Here is a 12844-nt window from a genome sequence, read left to right on the forward strand (position 1 = left end):
CAACCCACAACAAAATAGATTAGGAAATTGATAGATCTCAGAGTGTGACAACTGTGGTTCCCGAACGCAAACAACTTAACTGAATTTGTGAATAACCACAATAATTTGAAGTCCCAGTTTCCCGGCTTTTCGTTGGCTATTCTGGATGATTTTGTGTATTTTAAGTCAGGATCTATTTTAATTGATACACGACGAATAACAAGACACGTTAAAAGGCAGACTCTGAAATGTTCTTGTGGAGATATCAGCTTTGAGGTTGGCAGATATGAGGTGACCCGAAACCATCTGACAAGGCCGAAAGAGCAATCTGATGGGGCTATTCTATTTTCACGTTTTCTCCAACCCTACATCACTCCACAATATCTGCATTGCACTAATTTTGGCCCATCCCCTATTTCAATTGCCCTTCCATAGTGGTCACACTTTCAGTTACCTAGGCCCTGAGCACTGGAATCACTTCCATCCTCCTCTCCCCCTCGCCTTCCCCCTTTGGGATATTCCTTAATACCTACCCGTTTGACCAGGTTTTTAGTGATACGACCTAATATCTCCTCAGGTGAATTGGAGTCATATTTTCTTTTACAATGCTCCTGTGACACGCCTTATTGGGACATTTTATTACGTTGGAAATGCTGTACAAATAGAAGTTGTTGAGGTCCCCAATATTCAATTTGAGCAGGCACTGCTGGTGTTCGTCTACTACATTGTGCAATTCTGCTTGAGAGCTGAGCAGCTGCTGTTGGGAATGTGTGGCATTTAGGATCTATCTGAGCTCACTCTGTAATTATAAGGTATCCCAAATTTAAACTCAATACTAATAATCTTAAAGCACATTCAAACCATAATATGAAATAATATATAATAATGATAGGATGACCTATTCCAAAATTTAGTCTCCTAATGGAGGTGTTCCTAATTGCTCTATGTTGTGTCAAGCTATCTACCCTATAACAAAATCTCTGCCCTTTTATAGTCTTTTTCAAAAACTTAACTCATTCCATTTCGAATTATCTTATTATTTACTTAAGGTGTAGCATTCCTAGAAACATAGATTTATGGCATAGAAGGAGGTCCTTCAGCCCATCATGTCTACCCGTGTTCTAAGAACCCTTTTTTAAAAAAAAATAATTTTTATTCAAATTTTTCAACAACAAATTTTCTCCCAACAGTTAAAGTAAACAAGGTGTAAAACTAAACAGAAACATAAATCTCCCCAATACAAAGTAATAAATTAATAACTAATAACAATACAAGAAAGAAAAAAAAATAGCAAACACACCGTCGCAAAAACAAACCCCTTTAACAAATCCCGAACCCACCCCCCCGGGTTGCTGCTGAGACTGACCACCCTCTACCTCTCCGCCAGGAAATCGAGAGAAGGCTGCCACCGCCGGAAGAACCCTTGTACCGACCCCCTCAGGGCAAACTTAATCTTCTCCAGCCTGATGAACCCGGCCATGTCATTGATCCAGGCCTCCGGGCTCGGGGGCTTCGCGTCCCTCCAGTGTAAGAATCCTACGCTGGGCTACTAGAGACGCAAAGACCAGTGTACCGGCCTCTTTCGCCTCTTGCACTCCCGGCTCCGATGCTACCCCAAAGATCGCGAGCCCCCAGCCCGGCTCCACCCTGGAACGACCACCTTGGACAAAGTCCCCGCCACCCCCTTCCAAAACTCCTCCAACGCCGGACATGCCCAGAACATATGGGTGTGGTTCGCCGGGCCTTCCGAACACCACCTGCACCTGTCCTCCCCCCCCAAAGAACCGGCTCATCCTGGCCCCAGTCATGTGCGCCCTATGCAGCACCTTCAGCTGAATTAAGCTGAGCCGTGCGCAAGAAGAGGACGAGTTCACCCTCCCCAGGGCAGCCGCCCACGTCCCATCGTTACTCTCTTCCCCTAGCTCCTCCTCCCACTTCCCTTTCAGCTCCTCCACCGAGGCCTCCTCCTCTTCCTGCATCATCTGATAAATCGCCGAGATCCTCCCCTCACCGACCGACGTCCCTGAGAGCACCCTATCCTGCACCCCCCAGGCGGCAGCAGCGGGAACTCCGCCACCTGCCGCTTAACAAACGCCCTAATCTGCATATACCTGAAAGCATTCCCGGGGGAGGCCCCATTTCCCCTCCAACTCCTCTAAAGTCGCAAACTTCCCATCGAGGAAAAGGTCCCCATCCACCTGATGTCTGCCCTACGCCAACTCAAAAAACCACCATCCATTCTCCCTGGTGCAAACCGGTGATTGCCCCGTATCGGGGCCCACACTGAGGCCTTCACTTCCCTCCTGTGCCACCTCCACTGCCCCCACATTTTGAGCGAAGCCACCACCACCGGACTCGTGGAATATCTTGCCGGGGGGAGCAGAAGCGGTGCCGTCACCAATGCCCCCAAACTCGTACCCACACAGGACGCCACCTCCAGCCTCTTCCATGCGGCACCCTCCCCCTCCATCACCCACCTGCGAATCATTGCCACATTCGCAACCCAGTAATACCCACACAGGTTGGGCAGCGCCAAACCGGCTGCCTCCCTTCTTCGCTCCAGGAATACCCTCCTTACTCTCGGGGCCTTCCGCGACCACACAAACCCCAGAATAATCTTATTCACCCTTTTGAAAAAAGCCTTTGGAATCAATATGGGGAGGCACTGGAAAAGAAACAAAAACTTCGGGAGCTCCGTCATTTTAACCGACTGGACCCTGCCCGCCAACGAAAGCGGCAGCGCGTCCAATCTCCTGAACTCTTACCTCCATCTGTTTCACCAGCCTCTCAAAGTGCAGGGCGCCCCAGTTCCTAGCTATCTGGACCCCAAGATATCTAAAGCTCCTCTCCGCCCTCTTCAATGGGAGCTCCCCTATCTCCCTCTCCTGGTCCCCCAGGTGCAACACAAACAGCTCACTTTTCCCCACATTGAGCTTGTAGCCCGAAAAGTTCCCAAACTCCCCAAGTACCTTCAACACCTCTGGCATCCCCCCAGCCGGATCCGCGACGTACAACAGTAAATCGTCTGCGTGAATCGACAACCGGTGCTCCCCCCCCCACCGCACAATCCCCCTCCAGTTCTTTGAATCCCTCAGCGCCATGGCGAAGGGCTCAATCGCCAACGCGAAGAGCAGGGGAGACGAGGGGCACCCCTACCTCGTCCCCCGGGAAAGCCGGAAGTCCTCCGACCTCCTCCCGTTCGTCACCACACTCGCCACCGGGGAGCTGTACAGCAACCTCACCCAGCTGATGAATCCCTCACCAAACCCAAACCTCCTCAGCACTTCCCACAGGTAACTCCACTCCACCCTGTCAAAAGCTTTCTCCGCATCCATCGATGCTGCTATTTCCGCTTCCCCAGCCACCGGAGCCATCATCATAACATTAAGAAGCCGCCGTACGTTGACATTCAGCTGCCTCCCCTTCACAAACCCCGTTTGGTCCTCATGGATAACCATCGGAACCACATCTTCCACCCTTCTGGACAGTACCTTTGCCAACAACTTTGCGTCCACGTTAAGGAGCGAGATCGGCCTATAGGACCCACACTGGAGGGGGTCCTTGTCCCGCTTCAGGATCAAAGAGATGATTGCCCTAGACATCGTCGGGGGCAGAGCCCCCCCCCCCCCTTCCCTCGTCTCATTCAGGGTCCTTACAAGCAGCGAGCCCAGCAGATCTGAAAACTTCTTGTAAGATTTCACTGGGAACCCGTCAGGTCCCGGCGCTTTCCCTGTCTGCATGCTCCCCAGCACCTCCATCAGCTCCTCCAACTCGATTGGGGCCCCCAGACCCTCCACCCCGTTCATCCTCTACTCTTGGGAACTCCAGCCCATCCAGAATGCGGTCCATTCCGCCCGCCTCCCTAGGGGGCACCGCCTGGTACAGCCCTTCGTAAATCATCTGAACACCCCATTGATGTCCCTGCCACCCCACACCAAGTCCCCTCCTGCATCTGTGACTCCCCCTATCTCTCTCGCTGCCTCCCGTTTCCGGAGCTGGTGGGCCAGCATCCGACTTGCCTTCTCCCCATACTCATATACCGCCCCCTGCGCCCTCCTCCACTGCGCCTCCGCCTTCCTGGTGGTCAGTATATCAAACTCCACTTGGAGACTGCAACGCTTCCTCAAAAGCCCCTCCTCCGGGACATCCGCATACCTCCTATCCACCCGTACCATTTCCTCCACCAGCCTCTCCCTCTCGATCCTCTTCCCCCTCTCCCTGTACGCCCAAATGGATATAAGCTCCCCTCTAACTACTGCATTCAGCGCTTCCCAGACCACCCCAACTTGCACCTCCCCGTTGTCATTGGCTTCCAAATACCCCTCTATACCCCTACGGACCCGGCCACACACTTCCTCCTCTGCCAGAAGCCCCACATCTAACCTCCATAGCGAGCGCTGATCCTTCCCCTCCCCAAGCTCCAGGTCCACCAAATGCGGAGCATAGTCAGATATGGCCATCGCCGAATACTCCGCCCCCACCACTCTCGGGATCAGCGCCCTGCTGAGAACAAAAAAGTCAATCCGGGAATAAGCCTTGTGAACATGGGAGAAAAAGGAGAACTCCCTAGTTCAAGAACCTCCAAGGGTCTACCCCTCCCATCTGATCCATGAACCCCCTCAGCACCGAGGCCGCCTCCGGCCTCTTACCCGTCCTTGACTTCGAGCGATCCAGAGCCGATCCAGCACCGTATTAAAGTCCCCACTCAGGATCAAACCCATGTCTCCAGGTCCGGGATCTGGCTCAGCATGTGCCGCATGAAGCCCACATCGTCCCAGTTGGGGGCGTACACATTGACCAGAACCACCCGCTCCCCCTGAAGTCTACCACTCACCATTACATATCTACCTGCACTATCCGCCACCACATTAGACAAGCTCTTCCCGACTTAGATCACCACCCCTCGATTCTTCTCATCGAGCCCCGAGTGAAATACCTGTCCTACCCAGCCTCTTCTCAGCCTCACCTGATCCGCCACCTTAAGGTGCGTCTCCTGGAGCAAAGCTACATCTACTCCCAGCCCCCTCAGGTGTTCCAAGACCCGGGACCGCTTCTGGGGACCAGCCGAATCTGGGGTGTCTTCCCCCTCCCTCTGCGCCGATTAGCCATAGCTCTTCCTCAGCTCACCACGTGCCCAGAGAACCCACCAGGCCCGTTCCCCACGGTGGCAGACCCCCCTCCCAGCACCCCCCTTCACCATCCGTTTCCCTACGGCCCCTGCAGCAGAAACCCGGTACCCCCCCTTACCTCCCCCCCAAGCTAGGGCCCCCCCTAGCTGCGTAACCCTTAACTTTGTACTTCCGCAAGTCAGCCGACTCCTGCTGACCTCGGCTGCTCCCGCCATACCGACGACCCCCCCCCCCCCGATGCAACGCAACCACCAATCTCCCCTCCTAGTGCCGGCCCCGCCCCCAACTCCTCCAGCGCGGGAAGAAAGCCTGCGCTTCCATCCCGAACCCCACCCCTCCCAGCCCAACATGTGGGAAAAAGACGGGCACATGACCCAGCGGGACCGCAAACAGCTCCCCAACCCTCCACCAGTGGAAAAAGCTAAAAAGCACCACAGCAAATAAATAACAGCCCCAAAAAACGAAGAAGCAGAGCAACAAAAAAGCGACATCAAACACAGCCAATAAAAACGAAAGGATACCAAGGAGGACAAAGCCTCCGGACAATGTACATCATTCCCCAGCCCCCCAGTCCTCAGTTCAAGTCCATTTTCTCTGCCTGGATAAAAGCCCAGGCCTCCTCTGGAGAGTCAAAGTAGAGCTGGCGGTCCTTGTAAGTGACCCAAGGCGAGCCGGCTATAGCAGGCCAAACTTCACCCCCTTCTTGTGAAGCACTCCCTTCGCCCGATTGAAACCAGCCCTTCTCTTCGCCTCCTCCGCGCTCCAGTCCTGATAGATCCTAATGTTCGCATTCTCCCACCTGCTGCTCCTTTCCTTCTTCGCCCATCTCAGCACACACTCTCGGTCAACGAAGCGGTGAAAGCGGACCAGCACTGCCCTAGGCGGCTTGTTCGGCCTGGGCTTCTTCAACAGTACTCGATGGGCCCCCTCCAGCTCCAAGGGTCCTTGGAATGACCCCGCACCCATTAACGAGTTCAACATCACAACCACGTAGACCCCCAAATCCGAACCTTCCAGCCCCTCCGGGAGGCCCAAAATCTGCAGGTTCTTCCGACGGGAGCGGTTCTCCAACTCCTCCATCCTTGCCAGCCATTTCTTGTGAAGCGCCTCGTGCGACTCCACCTTCACTGCTAGGCCCAGGGGCTCGTCCTCGTTCTCCGAGGTCTTTAGCTGTAGCTGCCGGATCTCTGCAGCCTGAGCCGTCTGAGTCGCCATGATTTTGTCCAGCGAGGCCTTAAACGGTTCCAGGATCTCAGCATTCAGCTCCCTGAAGGAGCACTGAAGCAGCTCCTGCTGCTCCCGCGCCCACTGCTGCCACGCTGCCGGTTCCCTGCCCGCCGCCATCTTGTTTTCCTTGCCTCGCACCTTTCTCTGCTTCAAAGTCGCTTTTCTGACCGCTTCGCTCCTGGTCCAGCCCATCCACCGGCAGCTGAGCACAGTGGCCGCGTTCCCACCCGGGGAAAAGTCGAACCAGCGCCGCTGCGGGCTCTTAAAAGAGCCCGAAAGTCCAAAAATAACGGGAGCTACCGAACACGCGGCTTAGCTCCGCATCACCGCAACCGGAAGTCGTTCTAAGAACCCTTTGAGTGCAAATAATGTTCCTTTTGTTCTTCCAGCAATGATCCTGAGTTTGTGCCCTTATCGCTAATTTCCAAGCAAGTGGATGTAATTAATATTTATCCCCTCATAAGTTTTCATAATATTGAAAACAACTGTTAGACTCCTACTTCAACCCCCATTGTTCCTGTGAAAAAGCTGCAATTATGAGACTTCCTCATCCCCGTACTATCCTCGCAAATTGTTGCATAATCGAACATCTTTCCTGTAGTAGAGTATCCAGAACTAGAAACAATGTTGAAGGGGGGGTTCAGCGATGATAAAACTGAATAGTTAGCATGCCACTAGAGTAGTTTTACATAAATTACGTTATTAGGGACTGAGATGAATTATAGGAAGAGTACCGAGTAATCATTATTAACCATTAAACATGTACTTTTCGGACATAGCAGTAATAAGTAATCAATAGTGAAACAATCCAGGGAGCTGGTTCTGTTCTGCTGGCTGCCGTTATCCAGCCCCTAGTTTGTACATTGGCGGGTAACATCTGCCAGGCCGAACCAGCTAATTTCTCCTTTGTTAACAGTCTCACATCATGCAGAGTTAGATCGTGGGTTTCCCTTAATTCACCAATGGTTTCTCAAAAGGCCGAAATAGTATGGTTTCAGCGCAATGGACTGAGTTTGTCAATGAATATTTGTTTCTCCGCTGCAGTCAGCGGCATTGTTTGAGTGGCCGTTATGTCCCATCTCCCACCCGCTGCGGTTTTGAATGTAGTTCGAATTGGTGACCTGGGAGCGGATGGGATTTTTGAATTACACGGGGGTGGATTGTCATTATACAGGGCTTCTTTGTCAGCTAAACGTCCCCTGTCTATTTTCCCCTGTTCTCCTTCCTCCTCAGGGAGGGAGGGATAGAGTGGCTCAGCCACCATCCTTCCCTGTGGTTTGTTTAGTCCCTCCTCCTGCGCTTTTCTTATAGAGGCTGCTTGTTTCTGCTCTGCTTCAGTTTTGAGGCGATTTTTCATCAAAACAGCAAGCTGCCATCTCTGCCTTATTTTTAGTCTGGCCTAGCCACCAAGCCTTTTGCTCAGCTTCGGGCGCTTCTGAATCATATCCTTTTTCAACCATCTTTTTGATCAACTTCATATGCTCAATAACAATGGTTTGTATCATACTGCCATCAGGTCCCCACTGGGGGCTCCTTGTTTTGGGCTCCATCGAGTTGTCGTGGGACCCTACCCTTTCCAGTCTTCTTTTTTTAAAACGCACGGCGGTTTATCTGCACTGCTCCTTGACGTGGTACAAAAGTCCGTCTTTGTCCACTCAATATTAGCACCTTCTCAGTGTTGCTTGTGTCTGCCGCTACCTACTCGCAACTTGCACCCCTTGTCCGAGTCGCACATATTATGGATCTGACCGTGTCATACGCAACCTCTATCTACTGGGTGGTAAATTAAAATGTACTCACCCGGGGAGGCATATGATTCTGGTCAGAATCCTATGGACGATAATGCTAGCAGCGCCAAAAAATGTAGGAGCAGTTTCAAGGCCTCTGTATTGAGTCGGCTTCCACATGGGCTTTTCCCCTGTGGCTCAGCTCAGTACACCGAGCAGCAGACACATCAACAATCTGAAGGCGGTTTGATTTTCTACAAGCTTGCATTTATGTACAAGAGAGATAAGACCTGGATAGCTGCCAAGATCCTTCTACAGAACAAAGACACTAACTCAGCACATATACAACTTTCAAAAATCAATAGCCCTCCCCAGTTGGACGCGATTCAATCCCTGAAGCTGCTATGTTTAAACTTCACCCAATAGAATCGCAAGCAATGTTTAAACTTCACCCAATAGAATTTCAAGCAATGTTTAAACTTCACACAATAGAATCGCAAGCAAACAATGATTTATGACAGGATCCTCATCCTGACAGCTATGTACAATCTCAGCATCCTGTGCTGATTGTTTGTGAGAAACAGAACAACAGAACCAGCACCCTGGATTGTCTCACTATTCCTCATTCCAACATTGAGAGTCCTGGATCACGGTCTGTAACCAGACATTCGAAGATGTTTTGCATTCCTTTCTGTGAGGAAAAAGTCAAAACTTCTGATCAGAGTTTCTTATTAATTGGCCATTTGTTGGCAATTGGGGTGGCCTGAGGTTTTAGAAATCGTTACATAAGTGCAACACATTTCTTTCCATACAATCAACCAACATAAGTAACTCACCATCTAAACCTGGCAGAAAATTACAGCGTCAGAAAAAACTCCATGATTCATTGCAGTGACAGTCTTGTTCAAGGGCACCTCAAGCTGTGACTGATACAGAACAGTTTTTTTGAAAAAGGATGATTAATTACATTTAAGAATTTGTAGGAGTATAGTTATAAGTGCGTGAAAATTCCCTCAGCTGTGTCAAATCCCTGCAGACCACGATCGACCAGAACTCAACAACTTTGTTTTTAAAAAAGGGCTTGACTATTATCAGTAGCGAACATTCTCTCTAGTCAGTGAACATTTTCACCATTGCTGCAGTTATCATTTGAATGTTGACAGTTAAGATACAATTGTGATACCATAAATAACAAACTGTACTGTTTAGAGCTAAAATTCAACACTGCAGTCCCCACAATATCAAAATGTTTGATGATTTGCTTGTCGACTTTCTGGCTATTAGGTAACATACTGATAAGCGTAGTAAACTCATTTTTCCGAATGCTGATACTGGTTCAGACTTTAGATTAGAAACCTGCCCTTTGAGCGAGCTGACAAGTGCAATTGCACGTGTCCAGCGATTATATTTCAGGAGCTGCTTTTTGTCATTCGAATGGGCACACCGGGCCTGCAGAACCAATTTTTTGATCCAAATCCAAATTAAATTTTTTATTTGGTTCAGGGTTCAAAGAATTGCTGAATTAGTGCTAAGCAGGAAAGCTTCTGGGCAGGCTGATTGCAGTCTGCATGACACATGGAGTAATTCAAACAAGTAGTGACAGGAACATTGTGATTGAGGGTGTGAATAATCAATCATGTGCAGCATTGAGATATCCATCGGGTGCTTTGCTTCAGCACTGCAGTGAAGAGAGGAGCTGCTCTGAAGGAAACATTTTTCAGCTAAACAGAAATCCAATTGGCTCCATGGTTAGCCGAGACGCTGGATCTAGTAGTGGCTTTATTCCACTGATCACACTCTTTGCAAACCAGAACATTTCTATGATAGAGCTCTTCAATGCCTTTGGAGGACGCAAACAATATTGCTAAATATTATTGAAACTGTGCAACTGTTAGAATCGTTGGAATTATTGGCTGCAATTTAATCGTGGAAAAAAAAAATCAGAGTCCGCTTTTGGACACGTTTAGCGGGGTGTTCCTTGGCGGCTACAGCGCCGGGAAACACGCCGCTCTGCAACAATGGCACTTTGATATTTTTTTGCCTCATTCAGGGACACCCCTTTGAGGCCGCACTTACAAAAACTTACATAATTTTCCTCACTGACAAGCTCAAAACTTGCACAAAGAATACTCGCACATTGGGACGCCACTTATAAAGGCATCCCCGATCTTTCCCCCCACCCCCCCCCAAGCATCCCCACCGCGGCCTCTGGAGCCCCCCCACTGCAACAAACTTATCTCTTCCGGGGTCCTTGAGCATTTCCCCTCACCCACCTCTTAAAGGGTACCCCTGGCATGGGCAACCTGGCACCTGGGCACCTTGGCAGTGCTGCCCAGGCACCCTGACAGTGCCAGGGTGCCTGGATGTCATCAGGAGTGACATGGTACCACCCTACCCAGAGCCTGACCGCCCGGGGGTCATTAATGGCCTGGGACACCCACCCAGGTGCCGTTAAGACTGGTTCACATTTGTGTGGACCAGTACTAAATGACGCCCAGTCGATGTCTCACTGTGGAGGCTGTTACTTCCAGATCTCGGGAGAATACGGTGCAGACATATTGTGCGCGATTCTCCGCAAATGCGGAGAGTCGTAAAGGCTGCCGTGAAACTGGCCGTGTTTCACGGCAGCCTCCACGTCCCCTCCCGGGACCCGATTCTTCCCCCCGGTCGGGGCTAGCAGCACGGCCCCACGAAGCACGGCATTGCAGGCTTAGCGACCGTCGCTAAGCCCACGCGCCAAGGGTCACGGCGGCTGACGCGCACGATGACGTCAGCCGTGCATGCGCGGATTGGACGGCTCCAACCCGCGCATGCGCAGATGATGTCATCACGCATACGCGGGCCGTCATGCCCCTCAGCCGCCCCGCGGACTGATCCTGCGGGGCGGCGGAGGAACAAAGAGTGCGCGGGTTTCGGACCCGCTGCCCGCGATCGGTGCCCACCGATCGCGGGCCCATGCCACCCTTGGCACGGCCATGGTGCGGCCGTGCCAATCGGTGCCATGGTTGTCGGGAACGGCACTTTGCGGCCGTTTTCACGAACGGTGAGAGCAGGTGTGTTTGCGTTTGTGAAAACGGCTGTAAAGGCCTGGGAACTCGGCCCATCGGCTAGGGGAGAATCGCTGTTCGCCGTAAAAAACGGCGAGCAGCGATTCGTGTCGTGGGGCGGCTGTGGGGGGGGGGAGAATAGCGGGATGTCGGGAAGGCCCTCCCGCTATTCTCCGACCCGTCGTGGGCAGCGGAGAATCGTGCCCATTGAGTCTAATGCCTTATTCAAATATGTTGACCTGGATCACATCCAATGAGGGCGAGATGCAGGTGGTGACATCTCGCAAGGTTTGATTGAATCTCACAAGACATGTCAAGCATTGTGAATCTCGTGAGAAGCCTCGGGAGATTCAACGGTCTCGTTGCAACATCAAGTTGGGTACGATGAGGCTTGTAAATGAAAATCACTTATTGTCACAAGTAGGCTTCAAACGAAGTTACTGTAAAAAGCCCCTCGCCGCCACATTCCGGCGCCTGTTTGGGGAGGCTGGTACGGGAATTGAACTGTGCTGCTGGCCTGCTTTAGTCTGATTTCAAAGCCAGTGATTTAGCCCAGTGCTAAACCAGCCCCTGTAAATCCTGCCCATTCTACTTTTTAATCATCATCTGGACTTCCTGCTGTATCAAATTTAGTCAAATTTTTGCGGCAGCACGGTGGTGCACTGGTTAGCATTGCTGCCTCACGGTGCCAAGGTCCCAGGTTCGATCCTGGCTCTGGGTCACTTTCCGAATGGAGTTTGCACATTCTCCCTGTGCTTGCGTGGATTTCGCCTCCACAACCCAAAGATGTACAGATAGGTGGATTGGCCACACTAAATTGCCTCTTAATTGGAAAAAATGAATTGGGTACTCTAAATTTGTTTTTTTTAAGTTTTAAAAATAAAATAATTTTGCTTGCTAACTCACCTGTCCAATTTTACTTACTCGAGTCACAGTTGGTGACTGTGGGCATGATTCACCTGAAAGATGACAAAGTTTCATTTTGGGCGGGATTCGTGGGGTGATTGGTACTGGCTGCAATGGCACAATGGGATTGGTATTCACCCATATTCAGTCCAAAAGACGAGCCCCCACCTGAATCATGCCACGCCTGTCTCCCTCACCGTCTGATAGGCCTGAGTTGCACCTCAGCTGCTCGCAGCTAACAAGGCGGGGCACCATTTTAACAGTCCCTCAGCATTCACTCCCTGTCAATCTAGGCGGATGGCAATGCAGAGACCAGCTCTTCGATTTGGGCATGCCTACCTGACCAGGTCTCTGGTCACTGTGGAGTAGAGGCTGGGCACCCGTACTCCCCAGGGTGTAGGAGAACCAGCAGCATGATGACAAATGCTGCCTGGGAGGTGGTGGCAGCTTCATTTAGTGCAGGCAGCATGATCAGCAGGGTCACCATCAATGTAGGAAGAAGGTGAATGACCTCCCATGAGCTGTACGGGTAAATACCATCTCCTAGCATCAGTTCTCCCTGCCATCCCTCGATACAAAACCCCTACCCCACAGCCCTCTGTCCATCCATTCCAGGCTGACACCATACCCTCCCAACATCCAACCTTCAAGCTTGTTCCTCAGAACTTCCTGGTGCTCACCATCACACCCCCTTAATGTCTTGATGTGGTGCCCATACATGCTACCTGACCCATCAAGCATATGGCTCACAATGTCCTCTCTTTGTCCCCGCGGGAGAAAATAGCCCACAGTAGGAAGGAAAGGGAGAAGATGGGAAGGAGTAAGTCCA

The 12844-nt window shown here is 51.2% G+C and overlaps 1 protein-coding gene across 1 annotated transcript in view; it reads left to right on the forward strand.

The window, feature by feature from the left end:
• nmnat3 (nicotinamide nucleotide adenylyltransferase 3) overlaps positions 1 to 12844 on the forward strand; it is a 106327-nt gene that overhangs the window by 39176 nt on the left and 54307 nt on the right. The window lies entirely within an intron of this gene.

Source organism: Scyliorhinus canicula, chromosome 13, assembly GCF_902713615.1.
Source record: "Scyliorhinus canicula chromosome 13, sScyCan1.1, whole genome shotgun sequence".
NCBI lineage: Eukaryota > Metazoa > Chordata > Chondrichthyes > Carcharhiniformes > Scyliorhinidae > Scyliorhinus > Scyliorhinus canicula.